Genomic DNA, 16,651 nt, shown 5'->3' with positions numbered 1-16,651 from the left:
TCCTCGAGGGGTGATCTTTGATCGCATACCAGTTTGTAAATGTCCGACTGAAGTGCAGAAAATGTGACAGAGAGAAGGTGGATCTATTATTATCCAAATTCAGTCTTCCATGTTGAAGTATTACTTGAAAGAATACATGAGTACAATTTTTCTAAAGCGCGTAAACACAACTTGTTATAGCTCTACTATTTCTTTACGATAAACGTATACGAAAGGTTACCAAAAAACCTTGCACTTCACTTTTCCATGTCATGTACTTGTTCTATGGGACCGTCTATTGGACTAATGCCAGGTTTACGCCATACACTTGCGCGTCTGTTCTGACTTGATTAATTACAGCATGACTAACTGCTCACGCGCCAACGAGAACGAGACGTATGCGGCATAGTAAGCGGCCATTCTGTTGCCTGCACGTACGAATCGACCGAGTAAGATAATTATTCTGAGGATTTCAGGATTTTGAACAGACATCGGTAAAGTATAAACTCATCTATATACTATCAGTCCTCTTGTTTTTTGGTATGTCCGTGTTACTTCATGGTGAGATTGAAATGTGGTTTTTAATCCATGATATTGACGATTCGTGGTGTTTACGGGTATAGAGGAGCGTGTTATACCCCTTAATGTGTGTCCATGATGATTAAAAGCTGTTGTGTCCCTTTTCCAACCATGAAAATTCATTTCCTTTAATAGCTGGTTTATTGCAGAGATTAGGTCATTCATACCTTTTCTTACAAAAACACAACTGGAGACTTCTTTGTAATGGAAGGAAGACAATAATTAAATAGATTTCCAGTGAATTAATTCAGGAAAAAAAGAAATCAACAGTTGTTCTACGTACCAATTTAGGTGCGCGTATTCTCCAGTGACTTGGGATTAGTTTTTTTTTTTTTAAAGAGCTCTGCGTACTCTGTATCACCATAAGATTACATAAACAATACTGAGAGACAGTATTCTTCAACCATGCATAATTTTGAGATGTCTGCAAAAATGATATACGACCTTTGATATGGTATAAGGTCTTATCATTACTCACGTGCACATGATTCACGTCGCCTGAAGTACTTTCGTTTCTTCATCGTGTTTATAGTGCACAAAAGGACTCGTCTAAATGCAGTATAATTCAAGGTGAACTAGAATTATCCATTCGCGTGATAGATGCCTTCCTGATGACGAATAACGATTTTCTGTTGAAGATGATAGAAATTATCAATAACTATTGATGAAATTGAAAACGACGACAAGAATGCCCAGAGAAAGATATAAAACATAACCCATTAACACAACATCCTGCGTGATGAGGTCACCGAGTGTCGATTTCCCATGTTATAGCATTACCAGATCTTCTAAAGCGGTTGGTTTCCGATCTGAATTGAATTGACATAATTACATATCCACTTTCACTGTTGAACGTGACACAAAATGAACACACTGACATTAGGAACATTACCGGCACTGTTTAGGCATACACATGAAACTGTTTTTAAACAAAACAGAAGTAGAGACTAAGACTTGCAGTATACTCACCTACGATCCCACGGATCAGATATAATTATGACGCTGGATATGTGACCCTGCATCGCAAAATTATCGCGAAGTCCCCAGACGTTGAATTTTAGTTCAGGGTAGATTTTCAAAAAGCAGATTCTATTAATGTAATCATTAAAATGACATATAACTCAACACAAAGGGACTCTCCTAACCTATCTAAATAATGCTGTAAGAAAGTATACATCCTCTCGCAAAGTGTTTCATGAGAAAGGAGGCCTTGAATGTTATAGTAAACTCATACCTGAAACACAAATACATTAAAAAACTAGAGAGGGGCCGTCAAAGGCGGCAGACCCACGCCTTGTACAAAGTCGGGGTAAACATACTGTGCATTCGGTCATCTACCAGAATTCGGTCACTTAATTGCCATTGTCCTTTATCACCAGCCAGTGCGTTCTACCAAAGATCGTACACTGAAGTGTACGATCTTTGGTTCTACAGTCACATCACACGCAAATCACATCATTTCACATACGGTAACACTCATTCACCACAGGAAAGTCCTTTAGTCTCCTCCAAAAATCCATCGAAAATCCCAAATTCCACCGTCAAAAGTGCAGATTCGGAACTTTTCCAAGCGCGCGCGAATTAAGTCCAGTTTTAAGAGTATTGTCTACGCGACGGGTCGCCGAAAAAGCGCTAAAAATCGAGAAATACGCCGTTTTCTTGCGGGATATTTTGCTTATAGCAAGCCGAGAGTGTGTTGATATCAAAGGTCGTATGAGTGTACGATCTTTTATGGTATCCACAAAAGCGCAAAAGAAAAACAAAATTTACGTACCCCCTAGGCAATTACCCCTATGATTAGTGTCTACGGGAATTATTCAATGCAAGGGTTAAATGCAAATGTCTACTGCACCAGTATTCGGTCACCAACGAGCGCCGCAACGTCCCCGATGCTATTTTGCACCAACAGGGTAGAGCGCGATGCATTTTCAGCGGCCTTGCACACGCATTGACATTGAGCGCGCATATCGTGCAGTGTGACTGCGACCGAGCAAATGCTCCTCCAACGAAAAAAACAATCAATTTTAATTTGAAAAATCATCAAAATACGGGCCAGTTTGTGACGACGGAGAACGAACTTTCATAAATCCAGAAGGACATAGTCCTTCAAATAGGCCTAAACGTAAATTTCGGGATTCTTACGAACATTTGAGCAGCGAAGTCCGATCGTTTGGGAGTTTATGTTTTCGTATGGTAGCGGAAAATCGCAAAGTGAGAAACGGGAAATTTTCGGAGTGGTCACTATACCATGGGGTCAAAACTTAAAGGTCGCACAGAATTTGCAAGGGTCAACCGATTATCACCAAAATCTAATCGATTCTTTCCTGTCATTATCCAGACATCCCCTGAACATTTCGTGCAAATCCGTTTACCCGTTCTCTTGTTATCTTGTACACAAACAAACAAACAAACAAACAAAAACAAACAAACAAACAAACAAACAAACAAACAAACATACGGAACCCTTTACATAACCCCCTGCCGATTTTCATCGGCGTGGGTAAAAAAAGACATGGAGTACAATGAAGTAATGACAAAGAATGGCAAACATCACTCTATAAGAACATAGGGTAGTGTAGGTATGCAGATGCAAACAGTGATCAGTATCTACATTGTACTAAAGAGAAAACTGAAGATAGAAATGTTACTACCAGATTTTTGATGTAGAGAAACTACGAGATGCAAGTTTTCCTCAGGAATTTCAGCTAGAGCTGTACAGAACAAGATTTCAGTGTTAGAGGTGGAAAATTTTGAAGGTATGTTATGTATAGATGAGGCATGGAATCGTTTCAAACCAACGGTGTAACTTATGCCGAAACAGATACATGGGGAAGAAACGGGACACTGTTAGATACCAGTGGATACACTGTCAAATTGAAAATAAAACGCAAAATATAAATTTTATAGATAAAATTAAGACGTGCATGGCAAATGGCGGCTAAGTAAACAAAATGTAGATGCCTTCCACCATCGATGCCAAACAAGAATTTTAGGCATAACATGGAGAGACCATGTTCAAAACGAAGAAGTATATAAAGGCAAGAACAAGGACGGGACTTTTGAAAAGCAAACCTTATAGGCAAACGCAAGATAACAACACAATCCTGAAGTAGCACTGTAGCCAATAGATGAAAAGAGAATAAGATAGAGACTTATACTCAAAACATAGAGAAGGACAATAGATAATGACCTTAAACACATGAAACATTTTATGGCAGGGGACAGGTAAAGACCCAGCCACTAGACCAAAGCACTGGGAAAGAGTTTGGGATCACAACTCGTGTCAATTGAAAACGGCACAACCTTAGGGAGTACGTATGACACAGTACGATATCCAAGAGAATCATTCATTCACATTTATACATTTGTGACCCTGCATCACAAAACCAACAAAAAGTCGCCAGAGAGATTTTTTGTTGAGGGCAGATTCTGAAAGAGCAGACTCTAAGCTTTAAAATGATGTGTAACTCAATGTAAATGGACTCTCCTGACCTATGTTGTTTAATATTGGAAAGAAAGCACACACTCTGGAAAAGACATAAAGCGTGAACGGTGAAAAGAGGCTCTAAGTACACATTGTACAGGGTCTATGCAAACCGTTTAATCCTCACCAAACCGCGCTAGCTGTGCAATGAATGGGACAAAAATAGGGTGTAAACCACCAGAGCAACAACAGTGAAGGGAATGTTACATTATGCTGAAATTGAGCATGCTTTACCAAAACATTCTCTTCCTGATTAATGTCAAGCAATCGCATTATATCCTTTCAAAAGTTATTAGAGTTGAAAGTGAAGAGTGTGCGAAGGATTTTCAAGAAATGAAAAGGGCCCTCTGACACAGAACTGATGTCACCACTCAACAAAAAAAGGCTTGTAGACAAACTACTGAAAACACACTTTCCCATACATCTTATGATCCCAAACTTAGGAATAACGTAGAAGAAGAATAGTTCTTTTAGAAAATATGAAAAACCCAAGATTTACTTGGTTGACCTCTTTCACCTTTATGGGTCCTCACGTAAAATCAACGGGTGCTACTTTTTGTTGATTTTGTGATGCACAGTCACATTTATACATATTTTTTTTTGTGAGAAAACGAGAAACTACTTACGAAATATGAAAGAGCAGACAATTGGAGTCCACATTTTTTTTTTATATGACCACTTTTTTGGGGGGATATTTCAGTCATTTCATAACCGATTTTCATCGATTAAACTTTGAATTCCTCTGAGAAATGTATGTTCTTTCGTGTTTAATAAGTGGTTTCAACTTATATCAGAAAATTAGTTAAGTACCTGAAGCCCATTTCAGCCAAAACTATACCATCCCTTTAACTGATGCATTGCATATACTGCAATTCGTGCAATGCAGATGCGTCTCTTCGCGCCAGTATTGCTCATGGGAGCGTATTCTTTTGTACGTGAAAAGGTCTATAGCATGCACCGTTGATACTATAGACCAAGCTCTTCTGCATTTTCTGTTTTGTTTGTAGTTTCACTCCTTGTTTATACCTACCTGCATAAAGTCCATGCACAGTGAGTTTGGAAGCCCTTAGATAAATATGGAGTCAACATAAAATTTATATTGCATTCGTGTTAACGTGCAGGTCATTAATTTTGAAGGCATGATAACAAATACATGTAGATACTCCATATTATTCTCGACCACACTTTTTACAAAATTGCTCCAAGCTTGTTTTATGAAAGTATGTGTTTACTACCATTGTATGAAAGGAACAGATCGATTGAGCGCACACAGTTAACAGTTAATTTTCTCTTCTATGCACACATACATGGCATTAAACAGAGTGCAAAGAGCATTACTTTACTGCAGGAAAATTGTTGTTTGCTTAAGTGCTTAATTGAGAGATCAGTATTCCAAAGAAAGAATAAACAACTATTTCAACACGCCAACAAAATACTATATTAAAGGTATAATTCACCATTTGCAGATAAAACAAAAACCCAGCATTAGTGCTTCAAAATTGTTCTAAAATGTGAGTTAGGAATAGAAACAACCAAATGTAAAAAGTTAAACAAGTATGATTTATGTTAAGTATGATTAAATATACAAAATGTGCACAACAGTTATGACAAAAATGTTTCCGGACAAAACTGTCTACAGTTATGGTTTAATGAGAAAAGTAGTGATATCTCCTTATATTTTAGGCTTAATTGCAAAAATTTTATCTGGTAAGATGTTTTGTGATACAACTGACTTGCATATATATATGTATATATATATATATATATAAAGTGATTTTTTGAACATTTTTTTTAATTACTGCTCCCAAAGGTAAACAGGACCATCAAAAAAAAAAGAGTAAACCTTTCATATAGTCACATCAAGAAGTCCAATGAGGATACATAGTTTGGGTGGGAGTAGAGACGGATTTAGAGTAGATTCCGCTACTGTTGATAGGTAATAAAATAGTATTCCTAATTATTCAAATAATCAAAGTATTGATAGTCGCGTGGTTAAGAAATTTGATTCCACAAACGCTTGAACAAAGTGTTAAAGGGATGGTACAGTATTGGTGGAGATGAGAATTGGGCTTTAAACTTTTTGCGAGATACCAAGAAAACACTATGATATAGTCCAGAGCATACCATTTTAAGAGGAATTCAAAGTTCATTTGATGAAAATCGGGTTTGGAATGACTGATACATCCAAAAATAAGTAAAACAAAGCGATCATGATGAAGTGTGGGACCCACACTTTATGAGAATCGTTCTTTTTTGGATATCTCAGCCATTTCAAAACCAATTTTCAGCAAATAAACGTTGAATTTCTCATAGAATTCGTGCTCTTTCATATTTCATAAGAGGTTTCTCACTATCTCACCAAAAAAAAAAAATGTTAGAAACCGGAAATTAGGTCTCAACCAAAACTATACGATCCCTTTAAATAAAACTCTGCATGCTTCGAATCTAAACGCGATTTTGATTCTCAATTGGATTAAAGAGTGGCAGTGATTAGAAGCTGTTGCAGTAGTAGATCATCTAATGCTAAAAGGGAGATGCGTGTACATAATATGTATGATTATCATTGATTTATTCTTTCATATACAATAAATACTAATCTGACATTAAGCTGAGTGTTGTTTCTCTTTTCTTAACAACAATGCGACTTCCATTGGGAGGTGTTTATCTTGGCAAAAAAAAAAGCCATTTTCATGGGTGCTGAGGAGAGTACAGAAAAAAGAACACCTTGCAACCAAATAAAATAACGTGTGTTAAATCCCAAACTATTCAAGCAATAAAACTGAAGTAGAGACCTGTAGTGTAATATTTTTAGTACTTGAATTGATTACTACAATTTTAAGTACGTGAATCACTTAAGACCATGAAAATCACGTGATAGACGGACAGGAAGACCATATTATGCTTTATGATATGCTAGGACTAGTGGTGTTGATATGGGTGCACTTCGCGAACTTGCCACCCACGAGTCATAGACAATATATGCCCATAAGCTATGCGATCCATGAGCAAATAAGGAAATAAGCATGATGAATTCGACGGCAGGCAAAAAAAAAAAAAAGAAAAGAAAAAAAGCTCATGAGCTTGACATTTTATCAAGGGCGTAATATATTCAATTCAATTGCATGCAATTTATTTCCATCATTGACAAAAATAATTTTAAAAAAGTGCATTTGTCGGTTCATGTTAATGAGCAATTGGAAAAAAAAGAAGAAAAGAAATATTAATCGTGAGATATAGAGCATATATAGTACTTGTTATAAAGTACAAGAAAATGTAAGCATGGAATAACATAATACTACGCTACGGACACTGTTTAACAAGCCGTGTGTACCACGATGAATACGTGGTGTTGAGCTCGTGGGCCTTGTGTCTCGATCGCTCGTGGACCTGTTTTGTCTGATGCTATGGCTGTATGACTCGTGGATGTACAGAGCTTATGGACTTTCTTCAATGTCTAGCCCGTGAGCATATGACTTGTGGAAGTTGAACTTGTTGGATGACCCCGTTGATAATTATTATGGGGAGCATCAAGATAAGATGAGAGCAAAATACACACACACACACACACACACACACACGCAAACGCAAACGCACACGCACACACCAGAAAGACTAGTGTAATTTCACGTCATGCTCAAGTTGACTTCTATTACATTGTAATAAAAAATGTAATCATAAAATCAGGACATTAGAATGATAGATTTTTTTCCCGAAATCGGACATGAAATAACAGCTAGGGTCATGATTGTTATTTTTTTTTCTTGTTTACATGACTATTTTCATCTATTCGGAGATGTAAATGTGGAATCTATAGCCTGGAAGAATTTGTTATCGGTGTGTTGTATTTTACAAGTAATGGGTGACGTATTAGCTATATTTTTGTGCACATATTTTTGTTTTTTGTTTGTTGTTGTTTGTGTGTGTGTGGGTGTGTGTGGGTGAGAGAGAGAGAGAGAGAAGCCCTTCTCTCCAGAAATTATATGTTATCATACACATTGTATTGTTAAACCACTGTGATACCGCACTCTAAATCCACTGTACTATTATGTACCTTGGTATACTATTGATTTCATATCATTGCGTATGTGCGTAGGTAGCGAGCATAAGATAAAAGCCATCCTATCCGCTGAGAATTGGACGTGATTAATTGTCTAAATAACAAGAGTAAATACCAGAACAAAAAAGAATCATACACGCAATGGAGATGCTGCACGTTTGCATCTGTTTGCCCAACAAACAGCTGTCGATGAATATAAATTATATTCTGTAGAATGAACCGCCTGAACACACTTTTGGAAATGCACATTATCCACACGTGTATTCTTGGTAATATTAACAAGTATTTCCCAATGGAACCATATTTTCCATATACTTTTCTTTCTTGTTTTAATTATGTACATTATCGTCCCTTTTAATCCCCATCTATCTATCTTTTATTGTCTGTGACTCTTCCACTGTGTTTCATTGTTTCTCCTTCTTTTTACCTTCGTTACATAAATAGCTGAATGCATTAACTTGTTTGTTTGTTTGTTGTAGTTGGGTTGTTGTTTGTTTGTTTGTTTGTTTGTTTGTTCGTTTGTTGTTGTTGTGTTTTTTTTTTTTGGGGGGGGAGGGACTTCACTCTATAAATACCAGTACGTGGATGATATATCATACAACAAAAATAATAAACTTATTTACAACATAGAACCCCCTTGCCAGAGGGATATAAACACCGTCTGGTGGTATACTACATGACAGAAGTCTTGTCTGGTCGAGCATTTTTTTTTTCTCTGGATTTTATTTACCAATGTAATGATCTTGTGATAATATAGGCATTTAGCGAATACAGAAATGTAAAAAAGTGAGCAAGTTATTCGGAAGAAAGTGCAATGTAGACCTAATATCATACTCGTACAACATGGAAGACAATGATACAAATGACTCTTGGTCTAAATATATTTTGTATTGTAACCATTGTAGCAGCCTTTAACGATCACTACTCATATAATGATTGTAATTGGTATACGATGTGTCTAAACAGTTTGAATTATTTTGACACGACGTATGCTACACAATATCGTCATGATCGTGTTCAAAATAAACAATACATGTGAATAGTAATAGGCCCCACTTGCTAAAACTTAATATGACGTATACTTTACTTCCATACGAGTACTAGTAATCCGTACTAATCCGAAACAAATCAGGAAATAATATCAATACTGCCCCGTGCAGCCTTGACCATAGCTTATGAACCAAACGAAAAAAAAAAGGTGAGGATAAAAGGACAAGATCGTTGGTCAAGCATACGAGCGATATCGACAGCAAACTTTCATACCTCGCATAAAAGGGCGCTTCATTTGTGCAGTGTTTTCTGTTTGTGTGTGTGTTTTTTTTCCTAATATACTTGCGTAATATTCCTGCAAGTATGTCGGAGTAATGCCGCGAAATCATTACTAGTGCATGTTTTCCCTTTCCATGCAACATTATGTATTGCGACAAAAGAGTTTGATCAAGTATCATCTACAAACTCACCATGGCATCAAAGTAAATAACGAGAAGTGTGTTCATGAATGACTCATCATAAATGCTAATAGTTTATTCAAACATTACACAGAACCGTCACTCAAAACAACATTTTGCTCGTATGTACAAAGAATGTAATGGGTGCGATAAAGAATAGTGATATAATATTCAGTGTTTATTGTGTTTATATGGATTCGTGCTGATGATTTACCCATAAAAAATGAAGCACCCTTCATTGATAAGATCATAATTATACAGTTCAATTCTATCTGCGTCCACCAGACGGTCATTGTTCAAAGACAGTCAAAAATGACTGCTTGCAGAATATATACGAGGAGCCTCTGTCTCCCAATGGTAAATTAAATCCTGAATGTTCCATTTTAGATTTCAAAGAGTGGTTGCAGTATCAATGTGGAGACTTGCAGGATAGCTTTTGCTTCGAAATTGTCTGATAACAAACTTCCTGACGTCACGAGGTCTACCGCAGTGCAAACGCGTTTGCATTTATACCAAACGCGTATTCATTCATTCATCGCATAACCATGAGAAGTGGTCCCTCCTCACATCCCGTTGGACCCCATGAAGACCAGCTAGTGCACCTGAATAATAAAAATAGACTATTCGGCCATCTTCTCAGATGGAAAATTACATAGGCAAACAAGCAAACAACAAAACAAACAGAATATTGGCTTTTGAACCCAGTTGAGTTTCGAGAGAGTTTCCTGATGATGCTGACCTGTGATGTCAGCTTGTCTGCAACTCTCTCGGGTGTACTCAGTATGAGCGTGCGAGTAAAAATCCAAGGTACGTTGGGAACTTCTCATGCTTGACAGGCTTGCCACATGAGAGGGTAACAAGGATGGAAGGCAGAATGCGTAAAATGGTGGTGTGCGAAGGGTTGGGAAGATTTCTTCTTGAAGGTGAAGTACTCCTCCATTGTCTTGAGATGTTAGCTGATGTCGAAAGGTTCTCTTAACGTCCTGGAAAGGGTCAAATGACTTTTTCTTACCTATTTTAAAACGTTTTTAAACGTTCTAGACGGTGTGTAAGGGTTTCTGTTCTGTTTTCGTTCTGTGGACGTCCACAGAAAGTCCACAGAACGTTTTGAATATTCTTGGAAGGTTTTTTGTCGTCTATAACGTCCAAAAGGTTTTTAGCAGGTCCTTTAAAATTTTGATATTTTCTAATAGTTTTTTAACGTTTATGAAACTTTTTTTTCATTTGAAACGTTTTGAATACGTCGAAAACCTTTCACAAAAACACGTTCTGAAAACGCTTTGACAAGCAATCAAAATAACTTGAAATGTTTCAAGAACGTTCGCAAAGGCCCGAATTCACGAAGGTGGTACAAATGAAACCATGGTTTAAACCATGGGCAAAAACCATGGAGCGCCAAGTGTCGCACGGAATATTTCGTTACGAAATCAGTCTTTTCGTCGATGAAATTATTATTTCGTAACGAAATGACAGCATTTTGTAACTAAATGAACATTTCGTCCACGAAATTATAATTGCGTAATAACGAAACGGTCATTTTGTCGACGAAATGACCAATTTTGTAACGAAATATTCCGTGCGACACTTGGCGCTCCATGGTTTTTGTCCATGGTTTAAATCATGGTTTAATCTGTACCACCTTGGTGAATTCGGGCCAAAGCGTCCAATCACTTGTTAGCTGGGATGTACGCTGCTTTGATTGTTGTGTAGTACAGGGGGCTGAACTCATTAATTTGGTCTACTATCAACTTTGTCTAAGCCCGTTTGGTCCAATCCTCATTTGGTCTAATGTCCAGTTTGACTAAATCGTTCCATCTAACGACCAGATGGTCCACACACACGTACACACACACACAGTCGCGAGCCTCCGAACAAACAGACCCATAGTGATCAAACTAAATAAAATGCATATAATGTACGTACAAGCTTTATTTTTTGGTTTTGTGGGTTTCCTTTATTTTCCTCTCTCTCTCTGCTCTGTTATATTTGTAATTCAATTCAATGCAACTCCAATTTATTTTCGTATTTTTACAATAAAATAATATACATTTCATTTTCTTTAGTGACAGAAATGTTGTAAAAACCACAGCGTGGATTTGTCAGAATAAACAACAATAACTGAAAACTAACGGTAACGATATGATTAATGGGAATGAAGAAATAAAGGTGAAATCAATATGCATTCTGACCTGACTTTCAATATTAACGACTGTTTTACCCTATGATTTGAAATGGGGAGGGGGGAGCGTTTTTATCAACTCACAATATTAATTGAATATGCAGATTAATATCAAGATAAACATTCAAGCAGAAGGTTATGAGGTACTTGGCATTGTAGTGAATGAAAATAATAGATCATTTTTCTTTTTTATTTTGTGTATTTTTAAGTGAAATGGTTGTATCTGTGCCAGAGTCATAAAGATTCGTAGTAGTAAAACACTCGGTGGGTTAGGCAGTTAGGTTTGAGGAAATCATTTTATTTCGTGGGGGGGGGGGGGGCAAGTGCCCCCTCTGACCCTCGCATCCGGTGCCTTTGGATATGTTTCATTGGGCAGGAAACGTTCGACTTGAAAAAACCTTGTTCTCATAGAAGTTATCATTTCAACGGCTTGAATCGCGTAACAACTATTGAGTTTTGGACATCACTTTTTTGATAGTTAGAAACGGCTCATATAAAGGCTATATGAGCCAGATCTGAGGTTTGTATGATGTAGGCGCAATGTAATCTTGATGCTGTATCCTTTACTATCATGACACATACTGAGTTCCCCACTGGTGGAAATCTTGAAACTCAATGTGACTCGCATGATTTTCTCCGAGACTCGGTGACAACTAGAGCACATCACAATCATGTACAACTACCACTCGTATGTGGAGCCATGATACATTATAGATGATGACTGGCGGGGGAGGGGACATACCGAATGTTCAACCCGAAAGGTTTGCAATGCTATTGAGAATTGAGGAAGGTTATAAGTCCCGAGATGAAGTCGAGGGACTTATACTCTCCCGAAATAGCATTTCAAACCCTGAGGGTGGAACGTTTGGTACATGTTCCCGACAACAAAAGTCATCATCTGTTATATAATAACATTACAAAAATGTTCTGCCCATAGGCGAACATAACCAATGTGCCTCCATCACGTGACTGTGTTTAGCCAATCACTAACCGATATTTGACGTACCCATTTAATAATCTTATACTGGTTGGTGATTGGTCATGATGTAATCAAGTGACTATAATACAGCGAGGATCAAAGCCATTATGTTTATAGTTGGGTAGTGACGTCATGCAACGTAAACCGAATTTCAAAATTTGACCGGGCGCCCACGTGGCTAGAATTCCATTCCATTCCATTCCATTCAATTAATTTATTTTCATTCTTCTTTTCCCGACAAAACATAACACAGAATAAATCAGGAATTATATCATAAACATATATACATTCGACTTTGCAAAGGATATAACTGATAAAGATAAAGATATATGCATGCATACTGGCAAAAATACAAAGTTATGCTTCAGTTGAGTATTGAGAGGTCCACTAAAAACCAAGCTTGTATGTTGTGAACCACTCAACGAAGCAATGTACATTTATGTTGGCACCAGATAATAATTATGACAAATATTGCCTTATCTATGAAGTAATCAGTATAATAAGTAGGCCTATTTAACTACAAAGACTTCGTTTGTTTTGATGTTTTACACTGATTTTCATGCTCGCAGGTGACAACAGTAAAAGGACTCAACAGCCTTTCGTATATCGACCCTATAGTACGACAATGACGGTGCAAGTCAATAAGGGGACATGGCCAAGCATCCCCCCGTGCTCGTGGGCGCTGTTAATCGTCGTTGCCACAGCTCTTATTTTCATGGTTTCCTCTAGAAGTCGCACCCCCGTGCTGATACACCCCGTCCCAGCAGAGGTTCTTGCCTTTCCAAAGGTGAAAGCCACCTTCCTCTCTTGTTTATTCAATTCAACTTTTTCAGTTTTTCTTTCTCCATCTCTCTTCATCTTCTTATACCATATTAAATACAATGAATTTTTGTGTGTAATCGGAGGGGGGAGGAAGATGGAAATAATTGTGTTTCTCACTTCCCTGTTCAAAAACATGATTACAAACACAAATAACGATATATGCAGATCACAACAGAAAATAAAGTACGTGATAAGATGGAAATTGGTGTCCACATAATAAAATAGTAAGGCCTGTAAGCGCGTGTACACCGTTGTCAAGGTTATCTAGAGGTGGAATCAAAACAAAAATACCTTCAGAGATTACTTGTATATCTAAAAAGTTTTGTAGAGAAAATACGCAGAATATAAACATAAGACAAAAAATAAAAACATAGACGTATACAAAAAAGATGATCAATTACCTAATTTCAATAAGAATACAACATATTTTTATTGTACTGCTTGAAGATAAAATTCGTTAATCATACTGCCGTGAAACATGTCAAGATACACATACTCAATCAGTCGCTCCCGTGTCTCTCAGTCATTCGATGGATACCTTGCTCAGACTGAGAAAAAAAAGTAGAAAAATAATTTGTTACCCTGCACCACAAAACAAACAAAAAATTGCTAGACATGAATTTTTAGTTACGGACACATTCTGAAAGAACAGACTCTAAGCTTTCAAATGATGTATAACTCAATTCAGATGGACTCCCCTAACTTGTTTGAATACTGGAAAGAAAGCACACACTCTGGAAAAGTGTTAACCGAGAAAAGAGGTTCTGAAGTACAGAGTATATTCAAACGCTTAATTTTTACCAAGCCGTGCTAGCTGTGCGATGAAAGGGACAAAACACAGGATGTAAACCACCTGAGCAACAACAATGAAGGGATTATCAGATTAAGCTAAAATTGGGCATATTCCATTAACACATTCTTTCCATGATTAATGCCAACTTTCAAAGCAGTAGCGTTATCCTTTCAATGTTATTAGTCTTTAACTTGAAGAGAGTGCTAGGGATTTCAAGAAATGAAAAGGAACCTCTAAAACATACCTGATCATTCTACTCCCCCCCCCCCCCATCAAAGAAAAAAGAAGGGTTGTAGAAAAACTGCTGAAAACACACTTTCTCATTCGTGTTTTGATCCCAAATTAAAGCATAATGTAGAAGAAGGATAGCTCTTTCAGAAAATATGAACAACTCAAGATTGACTCGATTGACCCATTTCACCTTTTTTGAGCTCTCACGTAAAATCAAGGGGTGCGACTTCTTGTTTGTTTTGTGGTGCACGGTCACATTTACTCACAGACACGCAAATCATTGGCCAGATTGGTTGGGCTCGGTTATGTGTCAAAATGTTTTGCTTTGCTATACGTTACCTCTCTTATCCTTTCTGTAATACTGTGATGGTAGCCATAAACCCTTTCGGTGACGATGAGTCGAATGGGTTCAAATTTCACACATAATTTGTCATGCTTGTGGATAGCTATTAACGTAGCAACCTCAGGGTTAAAGTCATTATCTTAATACCATAATATTATGCAGATGGAAACAAAAGCCCACCTTTAATGCTCTAAGATATAATGTGACTTATGTGTCAACAACCAATGTAAGAAGTGTAATCAGTATAATCGCTATTAGGTATTGTTAAATATTTTTTTAGAATGTGAACAATAGATAAAATTGTGTTTAGAATAGACCGTCTACAGTTCTGCTTTATTGAGAAAAATAGTGATATCTCCTTACATTAGGCTTCATTGCGAAATCTTTTTAAAGGTAGGATGTTTGGTGATTCAAGTGACCTACACATATGCATCAAATGTGATAATTCGAACATTTTTTTTTTAAATCACTGCTATCAATGATAAATAGTACCTATAAGATACACTTGTCTCATGTCTTCATGCAGGCCCAGGAAGAAACCTCCAAGCACGAATCCGTCTCCCATCATGCCTCACGTGTCACCCCGCCTATACAGCCAGTGCTTCCACATCATGGCCGAATGGTAAAGTGCATATAACAATTAATAAGACCCATCATGCATTTTATAGTACTCGATGTCATTTGAATTTAGAGCAAAACAATCTACGCTTTGTATATTTTCCTTTCCTCTTATCTTTCTAGTATTTGCCTGTCTTCCTTCTGTTTGATATCCTCTTTCTCCTCTTCCACTCCTCAGACTTACAATATTTATTGAATACCTGAATCATTAGGAGAACGGTGTTAGTCCAAATTCGGATGTCATCTTTAAAGTAATGTGAATATAGATAATCATTCAAATGACTGTTTTTATATTTCAATTTATACACGTAACACCTACATACCTGAAAAATGGCAGAGATTTAGATGTGTAATACATATATATATATATATATATATATATATATATATATATAATTACTACATAAATATATATATATATATAATTATGTATATATATATATATATATATATATATATATTTTATATGTATATATAAATATTTCATTTTAATGGGGTTCAAAATTGAACCCTAGACAGGGGTTCAAATTTTGAGGGAAAAGGGGTGCTGCTATTGTATCACGCCTAGAGGTTCAATTTTGAACCCTGATTTCTTAGTGTGTATTATACATAAATATATATATAATTATGTATATATATATATATATATATAATTATATTATATATATACATATATATATATATATATATATAGAGAGAGAGAGAGAGAGAGAGAGATTAAATCTGATAGGAGACCATGGAGATAGGAGCTATAAGAACATTAATACATTTTGTTGTTTGGTTAATCCCGCCTTTTGGAGAAGGTGAACCTTCTCCAATGACGTAGTACCAACTAGGAGGATGTAGATTCAAGGAGAGGAAAGATTTGCTCAGTTTTCTTCTTTTTTCATATTTGGATTCTGTTTCACTGTCTTTTTGCCTCAGTCCCGTGCTCACCAAGTTGTGTCAGTAGCTGCCATCCAGTATGCCACAAAACTGTGGACTCTGACTTTTTGTACAGCGCACTGCCAGTCAAGTTATTCAGTCTTTTTCCGGCAGTGTTGTGTGAATGCACTCTTCCTAATCACATCATTTGTTTGTCAGGGAGCACGCAGCACCCCGAGACTTCCTAAGTATTTTTTAAAAGGGTGATTACTTCA

The 16,651-nt window shown here is 36.8% G+C and overlaps 1 long non-coding RNA gene across 1 annotated transcript; it reads left to right on the top strand.

Annotated features, from left to right (window-relative positions):
• Positions 1 to 412: 412 nt before the first annotated feature.
• Positions 413 to 15,522, top strand: LOC139745030 (uncharacterized). Its single transcript, XR_011711857.1, has 3 exons — positions 413 to 473; positions 13,275 to 13,492; positions 15,421 to 15,522. It is a non-coding gene; the product is annotated as an uncharacterized lncRNA (long non-coding RNA).
• The last annotated feature ends 1,129 nt before the right edge of the window (positions 15,523 to 16,651 follow it).

Source organism: Diadema antillarum, unplaced genomic scaffold (genome assembly GCF_040938485.1).
Source record: "Diadema antillarum isolate AM-2024a unplaced genomic scaffold, OU_Dant_1.0 seq00001230_RagTag, whole genome shotgun sequence".
Classification (NCBI taxonomy): domain Eukaryota; kingdom Metazoa; phylum Echinodermata; class Echinoidea; order Diadematoida; family Diadematidae; genus Diadema; species Diadema antillarum.
This window is presented reverse-complemented; position numbering and strand designations above follow the sequence as displayed.